At 31.9% G+C, this 13,241-nt stretch overlaps 1 protein-coding gene across 2 annotated transcripts in view; it reads left to right on the top strand.

Moving 5' to 3' along the window:
- The first annotated feature begins 7,319 nt into the window (after positions 1-7,319).
- Positions 7,320-13,241, top strand: part of LOC113391970 (irregular chiasm C-roughest protein-like) — a 97,223-nt gene continuing 91,301 nt past the window's right edge. For both annotated transcript variants that reach the window (XM_026628133.2, XM_026628132.2), the window contains exon 1: positions 7,320-7,508. The gene's annotated coding sequence lies outside the window, so the exon portion shown is untranslated. The remainder of the gene's footprint in view (positions 7,509-13,241) is intronic.

The raw sequence follows: 13,241 nt of genomic DNA, 5'->3' as shown, positions 1-13,241 counted from the left end.
ATTGATTCAAGAAATATTGACAATGATACCAATGAATCGGAATTTACATTTTCTGACCAAATAACTTTTTTCAAATCTTTTCTGTTGTTTTAGTATCTCGAAGCTAAAGTCTTGGACTGTAAACAGCACATTTATATAATTTGGAATTTGATAAAAGAAGAGCCGAGATGACCCAGATGTTAGAACGCGTGCATCTTAACCGATCATTGCGGGTTCAAGTCCGACATGCATCACTGAATTTTCATGTGCTTAATTAATGTTTATAATCCATCTCGTGCTTGGCGTTGAATGAAAATATCGAAAAGAAACCTGCATCTGTCTAATTTCAACGAAATTCTGCTACATTTGTATCCACCAACCGGCATTGGAGCAGCGTGGTGGAATATGCCAAACCTTCTCATCAAAGGGAGCGAAGGCCTTAGACCAGCAGTGGGAAATTTACAGGCTGTTAATGTTAAGGTAAGATAAAAAAGAGAAAATAATGACCATTTGTTCGCTTCAGAATTTCTTGACATGTTTATAATAAGTGCCTAGGCGGAAGAAATTCTGACAAATGTATATTCACTAGATCATTTGGAGCAGTATACTGAAAGCCTTTACTTTGCCTTTTTACCTTGCTCTTTAACCTCAGAGACATGTAATTTAATATTGTTATTTTATGCTTTCATACATGCACACGCGAGTTTACTTCGTGTAATTTTTCAGGACAAAAATAGTCAACATCACGCTTAGGCCCGTATACTATATCTGAGTACTACAAAGAACAAAAAAAAAGTAAACAATTCTTTTACTTTTTAATTTAAAATAGGAAGGTAGAAATAGGCCGAAATCGGAATTTTATTCGAGCCAAGACATGAGATTTCACTTAACTATAGATCCACACCCATACTTAGAAAAATCTTTTGAAGTTTAACGTCTTAACCATTACGTCTAAGTAATTTCGTCACGCTGTACATTGTAAGTAAGTAACTTAATATGTTTTAGCCTGTGTCCTAATGTAAGTTTATAAGGATTCGCAGAAAGATACCATATTAGTAAAAGCTTTCGTGCGTCCAACTAAATAAACTGATTAGGTTTTGAAGGTAGGAATTTTCAACGAGGGTTGAGAACCCTTCCGAAGTAAGATGTTTTCCTGTATTTATTTATTTTTATTTAACTTTAGCAGACATTTCGACAGAATCAAAAATCTATTAAGTCTAACAAGATCTTAAACAAAATTCTCCAGTTCAAACCCGGACATCAGACATATCACTGGGATTTCATGTGCTTAATTTGTGTTTATAATTCATCCCGTTCTCGGTGAAATCCATGGAAATCTAATTTCAATGATATTCTGTCACATTTGTAGCCACGAACCCGCAATGGAGCAGCGTTGTGGAATAAGCATTAAACCTTTTCCGTAAACGGAGAGGCCTTTGATCAGCATTTGAATAAATTCTGGGTCACCTTGATAGTGAAAATATACTTGAATAAATGAGGAAGTAAGATGTATTGAATTATATCAGTTAAGAAATTAATACATTATGTCAGTTAAGAAATTGAGAAATATTTATCGGTTCTTCGACTTGAGACATCTGAATTAGCTTAGGTGATTTTTTATATATTTATAATAATATAAATCTTGGAGAGCCGAGATGGCCCAGTGGTTAGAACGCGTGCATCTTAACCGATGATTTCGGGTTCAAACCCAGGCAGGCACCACTGAATTTTCATGTGCTCAATTTGTGTTTATAATTCATCTCGTGCTCGGCGGTGAAGGAAAACATCGTGCGGAAACCTGCATGTGTCTAATTTCAACGAAATTCTGCCACATGTGTATTCCACCAACCCGTATTGGAGCAGCGTGGTGGAATATGCTCCAAACCTTCTCCTCAAAGAGAGAGAAGGCCTTTAGCCCAGCAGTGGGAAATTTACAGGCTGCTAATGCAATGCAATAATGCAAATCTTGGTTAAAATTATCAAGTACATCTTTCTAGAAAATAATCATTTGCTAGAATAAACTTTGTTGAATTTATTCATTTATAGTACAAGTTGGATATGCAAAAACAAATATTTATCCATTTTCTATGTATCTATTATTTCAATCAATCAATGTATTACGAAGTTAAAAATCAGTAAAGATATAATATTATAATTTTTCCGGATAATTGTTATGTGGATATTGTTTTATATTATAAAAAGCATTTTATATTATTATACAATTACCCAAGGTCCATAAATATCTTATGTTCGCTTTCGCCAACGGTTCTTCAAGAAAAGAACGTAGTCGCTTTCCACCAGGTAAGCTTTTTGCTTGCTTGCTACCTATATCATAAAAAAAATGGTTCAAAGTCGTCGCTTGGTAAAAAACCATAAATACAAAGTAAATATGTCAAAACTGTGTGGCGCGTTGCTAAAATTTCAATCGGTTAGTTACATGTTTTTTGCACTGATATATTTGTATGTAAATTTTTTGTGTATCGAACTCTTTTCGAGTGATAAATTGATCTCGAAAGACAGTTCGTAACTAAATTAGCACATGGATGTCCAGAAATTCCCCAGTAGATCTTTAACTAAAATCACGATTTATGCGTAAATTTGGTGCTCATAATTTATCAATGGAAACAAATAGGACACTTGGGAGCATATCTGTACGCTCGTATGTTGAAAAGAATTTCGATAAAGCTTTGTATATTGGGAATTTCACAGTAGAGCATAGTCGTGACCTAAGTACTAGACTAGACTAGACCACCTCCGTGGTCGAGTAGTGTGTAGACCGGTTTTCATGGGTACGCCACTCCGAGGTCCCGGGTTCGATTCCCGGCCGAGTCGATGTAGAAAGAGTTTAGTTTTCTATGTTGTCTTGGGTCTGAGTGTTTGTGGTACCGTCGTTACTTCTGATTTTCCATAACACAAGTGCTTTAGCTACTTACATTGGGATCAGAGTAATGTATGTGATGTTGTCCAATATTTATTTTAATATTTATATTCTCTGTTTAATAGAGGCCAGCTATTTGTCTAGGCTATTCACAGACTTTTTTTCAAAAAGCGGAAGATATACTAGTCTAAGTTTGTGACAAATATTTTGAGATGGCGCATAGTTGTTATTTAAATATTTCTCTAGGTTAATTACTAGCCTTCTGTTCAGCAGGTTAAGTTACTTAAAGGCCAGAAATTACTTGTTAGTAGGGTTTTGTGCAAGCCCGTCTGGGTAGGTATCACCCACGTTTTACATGTTCTACCAACAAACATAAACACTTAGTATTTTTGTATTCCAGTTTAAGAGGTCACTAAGCCAGTATACTAACTACAGCCACAAGGGACATAACATCTTAGTTCCCAAGGTTGATGGCGCATGAACAACAGAAGGTAAAATTGTTTTCAGTGTCCAAGTCATTGGGTGTTAGTGACCACTTACCATTAGGAATCCCATTTGAAAATCAATCTACCTCTTTTATATAAAAAAGGGCTAGGCCAGTTATTTGTTCCAATAATTTGTTCAAATTTTTAGTGCCAACGAATCCACGGTCATCGCTATTAGATCTCAAATTTTATCAAAACATTACATTTCCATTCTACCAGTTTTATTTTTTGCGGCTAAGTGCTAAATCTCATTAACGATGATTAATTGCGCCGCTAAAGAAACGTTCCTTTGATAAATTTTCACGAGAAACATCACAAAAAGACGACCATTCACGTATTCTTGAATAATAAGTGCCTAATTTGTTTTTATATGAACCAGTCTTTAGACCTTTTCATTAAATTAAACCTTTATGATAGAAGTTTATTATGAAAATTAATAAAAGTAGATTTTGATACCTAATTAATATAATGAGAAAAATAATTGGTCCAAATTCTTAGCACCATGTTCGATTGGCAAAAAAAGTAACATAAACATTTTAACAAGAAAGGCTATATCAGCTTTACGATGAAAGGGTCAATCTGGTGAAGTATTTAGTAATATAATAAAAGTCTTCTATCTTCTCCGATAGACGAGAAGGCGTGGAGCTTATTTCATCATGCTGCTATAATGAGGATTTTTTTGGCAAACTTTCATCCTATACGTATATATGTTCTCATGTCATATTCCTTCAATGCAAACCAAGATGAAGAACTATAATTACGTGAAGATTCGACGGTTTTTGTTTGGGTTTGAATCCACCAACATTGATTCAGATACACCTTTTATAAACATGTAAATTCAAACGAAGATTGAGCTAATTCCAATTGTGAAATTCTTATAATCTTTTCTTAGTCTATGAATCTGGTTCTATGCCTTTAAATTAACGAAGAATCTAAATTTACGGCTTAAACTTTTGGTTTTGCGTTGAAAGTCTATCAGAATATTGGCACTTTGGCAATTTCCTTCTATACAGGCCCGTGTTAATCCAGAATGCATGGGATGTAAAAAAAACCTAGGCGCTGCGTTGTATCTTGCTGATGATGGTCAAGTCTTAGATCAGCAATGCAGCGCTTCAGAAGGTCTTTGAAGCATTTTTTTTGGCCTTGGCCGAACGTTTTGATTTCGCTTAAACCCGGATGCCTGTCCACCTACCTATGCCTTAACAAATTTTGCCATTTATCAATTGTTATGATGAGCGGTTGTAAAGTCAAGCTGTACTAATGGATGACATAAAAACTTTCTCTATTTGAATTGTGTAAAATATATATTAAGAGTAACCCAAGTTAGTCTTCATGGATATTTTTGTGAACAGCGTCGAAGGTTATAAATATCAAAACGATGTACCAAAATATTGCAAGGTGCTTTCGTTTGTGCAAATCTAATTATCCTATACGACTCGCGCTCCATACATTGATGGTACAACGTCGAATAACTTCACGCACGTTCCAACAATGTTACTCATTCTGTACGTGGTTTATGAAGGTTCAAAGGTTTTATCACTGAGGATGATATTAACGATGCCAAGGTCAAAAAGGTGGTTTTAAATTTACATGGTCCTAATTTATATATAACATTTATTTAAGCTATAATAATGAACTTTAGCAATGTAAATAAAATTTAAGTATTTGCGTAAGGTAATAAATTCGTCTGGATAAATTGGTCCTTATTAATTATCTATAGATATACTTTTTCAATATAGACTTTCGGTAAAATAACGGTTGATGTTATAGAAAAGGACGAGAAATAATTTAATATTATTATTTAAAAAAAATCCTATCCAATATAAAGGTATTATTATTAATACAACAATATTCAGCAGATAGTTAAAACGTCACTATTAAATAAATTTAAATCTTATGTTAATTATTACTCAAACAATACAAATAAAATATTATATAAACTAGATGGAAACCCGGCTTTGTTCGGGTACAATAAATAAAATTGAACCCTCTACCGTAGCCCTGCACGAAATTATTATTTGGAACACACTTTTTTTAACGCAACCGTAAACGTCAAACATGGCAGCCCGTTGAACTGACATGTTTGACATTTCATGGATTTATTATTGAAATATCTCGATTATACGAATTTTGCGGATATATGTTGTCGACTAAAAAATCCTTATTTTTTGACGATCTACAAGTGTGGATAGGTTTCGATCGGATCTATCGCAGACCTGGACGAAATTATTAATATAGATGATAATGAACAAATTTTTTACATGGAAAATATAAAAAAAACACGACTACGAATGTATGAACATCTAGCCAATGTCCCTCGCTATCACACAATCTTATACCATCAAAATACACACATTTAAAAGATATAATAGAATAAAGTAACTCACACAGATACATACATAAATTTTAAAAAAATTACATTGTTTTTTTCGTATCTGCGTATAAAGTGTAGAGTTTGAAAGTGCAGGATATGTTATCGACCTATTAAAATTATTAATTCATTAGACTACATCTAGTATAACTATTTATACATCTGTGTTATTAGTGTTTGATACCTATAGTAAAATGATAACAAATTTAGTATACTTCAAGTATCAGTTCTTCGTTCTATATTCAAATAATCAATAGAACCTATTAATTTTACAGCATTAATTTTAAATATTGAATAAGGAGCTCGCTCGAAACACGCTATGTTTTATGACAAACAGGTCGAGCAACATCAGGCGTCGGTCGCTGGATGGGTAAATGGACGGATATCTTGGAAAATTGTGTGAATTGTTTGATAATTAAAAGTAAAGTATACTGTAAATATCCCACCGCTGGGCATAGGCCTCTCCTTTTTGAGGTGGAGGAAGCACCTCGCTACTCCAAAGAAGGTGCCACGCTGCTCAAAAGCGAATTTTTACATAAAATTGTAGAAGCTGTCATTCGAATTTTAAATAAAGAAAATGTCATCGAAAGGATCATTTAAAAAACTAGTTTGAAAAAAAGTAATACGTATTATTGTTCTGTTTCCGTTAAGGCTGAGTTATCTAGATTACTAATAGGCACAAGGAACTGGGGATCTTAGTTCCCAAGGTTAATGTATTGTTTTATTGATTCGATTTAAATATAAAATTCAGTAAAAGTATAACCCAATACAATTCGCAATACAATTTAACGGCTGTTACGATACTTTTTTAAAAATGGAATTCATTCGAATTATGACCAGTAACTAACAAAACATTTGCAAACAAGAACACGTTGCTAAAAGGAAAATAAAAATAAATTTCTTACGAAGTAAAGATTTCTTTTCCACTTTAAAGTAACTTAGACAAACAGTTACCATAAGAAGGAATAATTACATTTCGCCAAGTTCACTAACGCTTGGTATTAATAGTATAAAAGTGCTGCAGTGGCGTGCGAAGAGGACAGATATATTTAAATCATATTACGAAAAAGGATAGCTATATCCACATGTCATAGAGTAAATGCATATTCTACTCAAGTTGTAAGAGGTTTTAATGTTTTAATCGTATTTTTTTTTTTATTTGTTGTGCTTTATTTCGTTGAGAATATTTAATAGTATTTTTGAATTTATATGTCATAATATAATAAACAACAAAATTAAATATATTTTTAAAACATATTAATAATAACATTTAAAAAAAAAATTGTTATTATAAAATAAAACCAAATTGAGCAAAGTAAATACAATATTAAGCTAGAATTATGACTGTATTTTTAGAGTTCAGATATTTTGTTTTGCATGTAGATGCGTTCCGTGATATTTTCAATTTAATGCAGGTAATTTTAAAGTTATTCAAGCTGTATAATATTATTTCTTGTCTATATTAACAGTTATTATCGTCGTAAAAAATTAATAATTATTTGTTTTAATAACAAATCTATCACACAATGGAATATCGTTATCATATCTGGGTATTGTTAATCTGTGACATAAGGGCGGGAAACCATTCCTATTCAGTACTTGCCCGGGCATCGCTCCATCCGGTTGTACTTACGTCGATTGAATTTCGAATTCGGAATATCGTGACGCGTGTATATCATAGACTTTGAAAAAGTTACGAAAAAAGATTTCATAACTTTTTTTAAAATTGGAAAATTCTTCAAATAATCCTCTCAGTGATATTGTGTGGTTATGTTTGGATTTTAAAAGGATATCGGTAAGTTTATATGACAGTTAATTTTATTGAAAAACGATTTCGATTTAAAATGAGAACATTATCATAACTATTAATTAGCCGTCGTGTAAGCTATAATTACTTCATCCCGCGATTTCTCTTTGCATGTGTTTGTTTTGGACAAAAATGTCCAACTGCTATATAGGTAGATACCAAATACTGTCTATTTATGTACCAAAAACGTCAAGCCGGTAAAGAAAGAAAACAAACAAATAATATATTTAATGTTATATAAACTTTAATATGAAGTTTTGTGGAACAGATAATTAATGATATCTTTTAAATAATTTAAAAGTATAATTTAAATAGGTACTAGTGAAAGATTTTTTTATTAAAATAAATTAATTCGTAATAGGTATTTTTATTTTTGTTTATTCGATGAGTTATTTTTTTAGTTAGTTATTTATGGTATTGATTACAGAATATATATCTTTAAAAAGATTGGTTGAGAATGAATTAATTGTTTTAAAACTTACGAGATATTTTAATTATTACTATAATAATAATATATAATTCCTACAATGGAATAATAAAAAAAATAAATAAATTATATTGGAAGCATAAAAAATCTATGGCACTGTAGTAGTTAAATATTTAGTATTGTTGTGTTACGGTTTGAAGGGTGAGTCAGTCAGTATAATTACAGGCTCAAGATAGAATGTCTCGGAATCCTTTGATGAGAGCGTATTAACGGTAGAGGAAGTAGCTCTTTACATTATTAGTGACTATCGACGATGGCACCATTATCTTGGCCTTCTTAAATATTAAAAAAAAAAAGCGTCGATAGCGCAATGGATTGCCCCCTAGCGAAAAAGACATAGATTCGATTTTGACCCCTTGGGGTATTGTCCCACTAGCACACGCTTTAAGTTTAATTGAAGGAGTTAATAGTAATATTAGAAAATGTTTAAAAAGAAAAGTTTTTTTTTAAATTATTATACAAATAATGGATAATAACTTCGTCATCACTTAATAGATGAGTTAAAATATCAAGTTCAAATATGGAATAAACATTTTAAATAATACGAATTTTGAGTTCTAGTTTTATATTTCAGTTCCCGCCAAAGTATTTATTAAATCCAGAAAGAAACTGGTAGTGAAATCAGCTTCTAACCATCTCCTCAAAGGGAGGCTTTCGCACTGTAGCTTTGTGAACCTTAATATTAATACACATAAGGCCTAAAATCGAAAGGCTTATATTTGATTGTATAATTATAATAGAATAAATTTTATCTTGTGTTTTTATTAGTTAAATCAATGGCAACAAATCTATTCTCTAAGAAATAATTTGGATATTCGATACTTGGCTCGGTCGTAAAATATCTTGAAGAGATACGCTGTTTTAATGGTTGTATACTTTAAGTATTTTTATGCATTTATAATCGTCGGTCCATCTGTTACTGGTCGTATAACTCCTGAACGACTTGAATTGAGATCTTCTTTACAAAATGTATTCTGTAGGTTCGAGAGATGGCGCTGTAGTCAAGTTTAAAAGTAGTTAGTTTAGTAGTTCATTTGATATAAATATTTAAAAAAATCTTATGGGGTTAAAATCGGCTAACACATTTTTACTTTAAAAATTTTGGTACCTTTCGTCATAAGACTTCAAAATTTGGTGTCAACGGTCACCACTTTCATCACTTACGCTTTAGATCATAAAAAAAAAATATATATAATTGTCAACACACGTGTGTTGGTTTAGTGTCAAAGGCAAAAATCACATCATCATCAGCCCGCATTCGTCCACTGCTGAACACAGGCCTCTCCAAATCCACGCCACTGTGGTCTTTCTTCGAAAAATCAAAAAATTAACAAGATCACATCACCTATGATTAATTCATGTTATATAAGTAAATTTTGCAAGTAAAGCCCCGACGTTGATCGCTAGTATTACGATTATATTAACATTATTGGATACAATATCGCATTCTTAGATTTTATGATCGAGTTTTACGTCGAGTTTCGAGTTTCGTTTTTTTTATAGAATAGCTCAAGAAATACCTACATTTGTGCACGTATCATACCGGTCGTTACACAAATATGTTTTTGTACCGAGTCTTACAATAAACTAGTCGTTATTACTGAATCTTGTCTGGTATATATTTTTAATACATAGTTAGGCGGACGAGCAAATGGGCAACCTGATGGTATATGGTCAACACCATCCATAGACAATGGCGCTGTAAGAAATATTAACAGTTCCTTACATCACCAATGCGCCACCAACCTTGGGAACTAAGATGTTATGTCTCTTGTGCCTGTTATTACTAGCTCATTCACCCTTCAAATCGGAAAACAACAATACTAACTATTCCTGTAAGGCGGTAGAATATTTGATGAGTGGGTGGTACCTACTCAGACGGGCTTGCACAAAGCCCAACCACCAAGTGGATTGTGATAAAATGATTCATACAAAAAACAGACAGACAGAGTTACATTCGATTTGTAACACGATTATAGATAAGTAGAGTCTTTTTCGTTAACATTTTAAGCCACATTTTAGTTTTTCGTAAAGTATTCAAATATATTTGCGAACATCCAAATCTATCGTAACAGGTTTCCTCTAGAATAGGTATAGGTATTGATACGCATTGCGAAGCCTAGTCTAGTCTTAAACACACCCGGGTCGCAAGTCCCGGGAATTGCTAGCAGTTGCGTCATCGTGTGGAGTGCGCGCGCGTGTGTGTGTATTTGTGTGCGTGTGTGAGTCTGCGTTTCGTCTTCTTTCAAATAAATATTGGCAATATAAGAAATGTCAATGATCATTAACATGCCAACGTCTTAAAACATTGTTCTTAATTGTCCCACGTGTGAGCTTCCTAACATTGGGGTTTATAGCTTATTCCGACACGCTGATCCAATTCGGTTTGGTATCTACCAAACGCCAAAAAAGTTCTAGACTATCTAGTCTAGAACTTTTTTGGCGATGTTTACGTAGCCATTCAGTATTGTATGTATATAAGATGGTCCTGCTTGGCCCGATGCTTTTAATTGTATTAAATAAATTATATCAAGTGAATTTTATAAATAAAACTGACGCAACTTAGATAGTTACATTTTCTCGTTATATCTTGACTTCTTTACTGAAATACACGAAATACTTGATGAGTGAATATCGATCAATTGTTGTTTATTTAAATATTACGGATATAAATATTTAGCGAGTGCTTAATTTGTTTTATTACGTTATTTCTTCAAACAATAACAATGACAAATAATTGTTAGCGAAAACAGTTCGAACAGTTCATTGCGCGAACATATTTATTTTTCATTAAGCAATTTATTTATATTCAATTTAAATTGAATGTGTTGAGTACGTAAATGGAGCTAATTTTTTTTAAAAATATATAAAAGGTCTTAACTTTAACGAAATATATTCATTTTTATAACATTATCGTTTATGGTATCTGATAGATATTTAGAATTAAAAAAAATCTAAGTAAATATAAAAAAGGTCTTAACTTTTATAAAGTATGTTTATTGATGTTACGTTATTGTTGTTAATATGTGATAGATAAACAAGTAATAATATTTTTAAAAAAATTGTTTAATACTATATTTGATATAAAACCTTTTTTTTTAATTTATGGTACAATAGTTGACGTGTGTAGTATAGAAAATTGTCTAAAAGAAAACTTTTAGAAAAATATCGTGGGATTTTTATGAGATGAAAAACTTATCGGTATAGTTGACATAACTGTTTAAATTATATGATATTTGTAGATTATATTATAACGTTTATCTAATATTAAGCATAAGCTGATTAGAAGTTAGGGTGGCGAGTTAGTTACTAAATGAATAAAACTTCTTTTATCAGTAACGGTGCTAAGTGATCCGCTCATTTTGCAATTTATGACCGAATGCTTTTTATAAATTCTCCTCAAATAAAAACTTTAATAAAATCCAGTTAAAAATTCGAAATATAACGCTCGCTATAAAAACGATTTTAAATACACATAAAACTAAAATTTCATACCCGAAGTAATTAATTTTTAAGGCACATTAGTTTCGTTTAAAATGGCTTTTAAAATATAAAGTTGAAAAACGCGGTAAAAGAGAAACCATTCATTCTTTGTTATACTTCAATGTTACACATTCGACGTAGAATCCATTCGACCCAGTAACAGATTTAAATCAACGACATTTAAAAAAAAAGGTCCGGTAGCACCTGTTGTTTAAAGAACCCATTCCCATGGTTATACAAAAACAAGTTATCACGACACAAAAAACATCCAAAAAAATATGGCCGCTCCGAACCAATGAAATGAATTGGATTTTTCACATCAAAGGGATGTGTGTGACTTTTTTCAAAGTGAATTATTGATTTAATATCAAAAGTATATTGTGTTCGACGTGCAATTGATTGATTATTATTGCAAAATAAACGCACACGTCGATTTTTAAGCAATTGTTCTGTCGAATTGCAAAGATTTAACGTCAACGGTATGGAATGCCGGTAGTTTTATTTATGGGTTGAATTGATGAGTGTATAATTGACATAATCGATTCGTACGTTGCAATCCTTTAAACAATTTAAGCGAGCGAATACACCAGGACAGATCAATTGATTATACTTTTAAATATCTGATGCATTTTAAAGTTTACGCTTTATATTCTTCAATTTAAATATTTTGGTTCGATACGATTTTATATTGTTATCGTTGAATTTATAAATTTATAGTATTCATATAATATAAAAGTACCACGAATTTATAATAGATGGCGTTACTAGTCCATTTCTTATGTCAATGTTACGGTTTATATCAAATAGAGATTCGATAAAGTTAACGGATATTATAATGTATGTTATATTTGTAAAATAATTTATTAAATTTTTGCTACATGTACATAAAAGATAACAAATTGCTTTTAAATGGTAAAATGAATGAGAGCCTTATTATTCTTTAATTTAAAAAATAGTATTAAATAAAAATAAAAAGCAATAAAACTAAATGAAGATGTCCTAAATGCATTGTTTTACAAAGATTCAGAATGCATTACACTACTGGGAATTACTGCAACAGATCCCCGTCTTGAGTTTTTTACGATCTACGTCTTTGGTACTGGAAGTTAGTAAATCTTCTATCCATAGACAAACAGTCTGTACGTCGGGAAACAGATAAAACAATACAGATAAAACAAATTGTTTACGATTTATCGTTAAAACGAGGCGAAGGTATTTATATCAGATTTAGATAAAAATATATAAAACCTTTTTTTACACAACAAGCATTTGGAAACATATCTCGACTATTATTTAAAGACACGAGATGGTCCAATAGATAAAACGTATGTATTTTCAACGAGGATCGCGGGTCATTCTCCCGTCGTACTCTACTGTGTTTTCACATCCTGCATTCAAATCTCGTACTGGTCTTTGAATAAAAATAACACGAGGTTTTCTTCAGAGACTTTTTTCCTGTTCAAACAGTTTTCGCTTGGCCATATAGAAGCCCGACTATACTTGCTGCTTTCATACTCAGAAAATCGGCACAGTTCGATGTCCCAACTCGGTACACAGCTTATGTTACAGGGCACTTGGTATGATTGATGAAATTTTACAAAGTAAATAGATAAGTCCGAATAAACTCTAAATCTTATAAACAAAAAAATAACGCTAAACCTAAGTTTCACCCGCACCACCTAGATATCCGAAAATTCACAACAGCGCGATTTTTAAGACATTTTCTGCCTCGTATAACCACTCTGTGGAAG

The sequence above is a fragment of the Vanessa tameamea genome, chromosome 27 (assembly GCF_037043105.1).
Source record: "Vanessa tameamea isolate UH-Manoa-2023 chromosome 27, ilVanTame1 primary haplotype, whole genome shotgun sequence".
Lineage (NCBI taxonomy): Eukaryota > Metazoa > Arthropoda > Insecta > Lepidoptera > Nymphalidae > Vanessa > Vanessa tameamea.
This window is presented reverse-complemented; position numbering and strand designations above follow the sequence as displayed.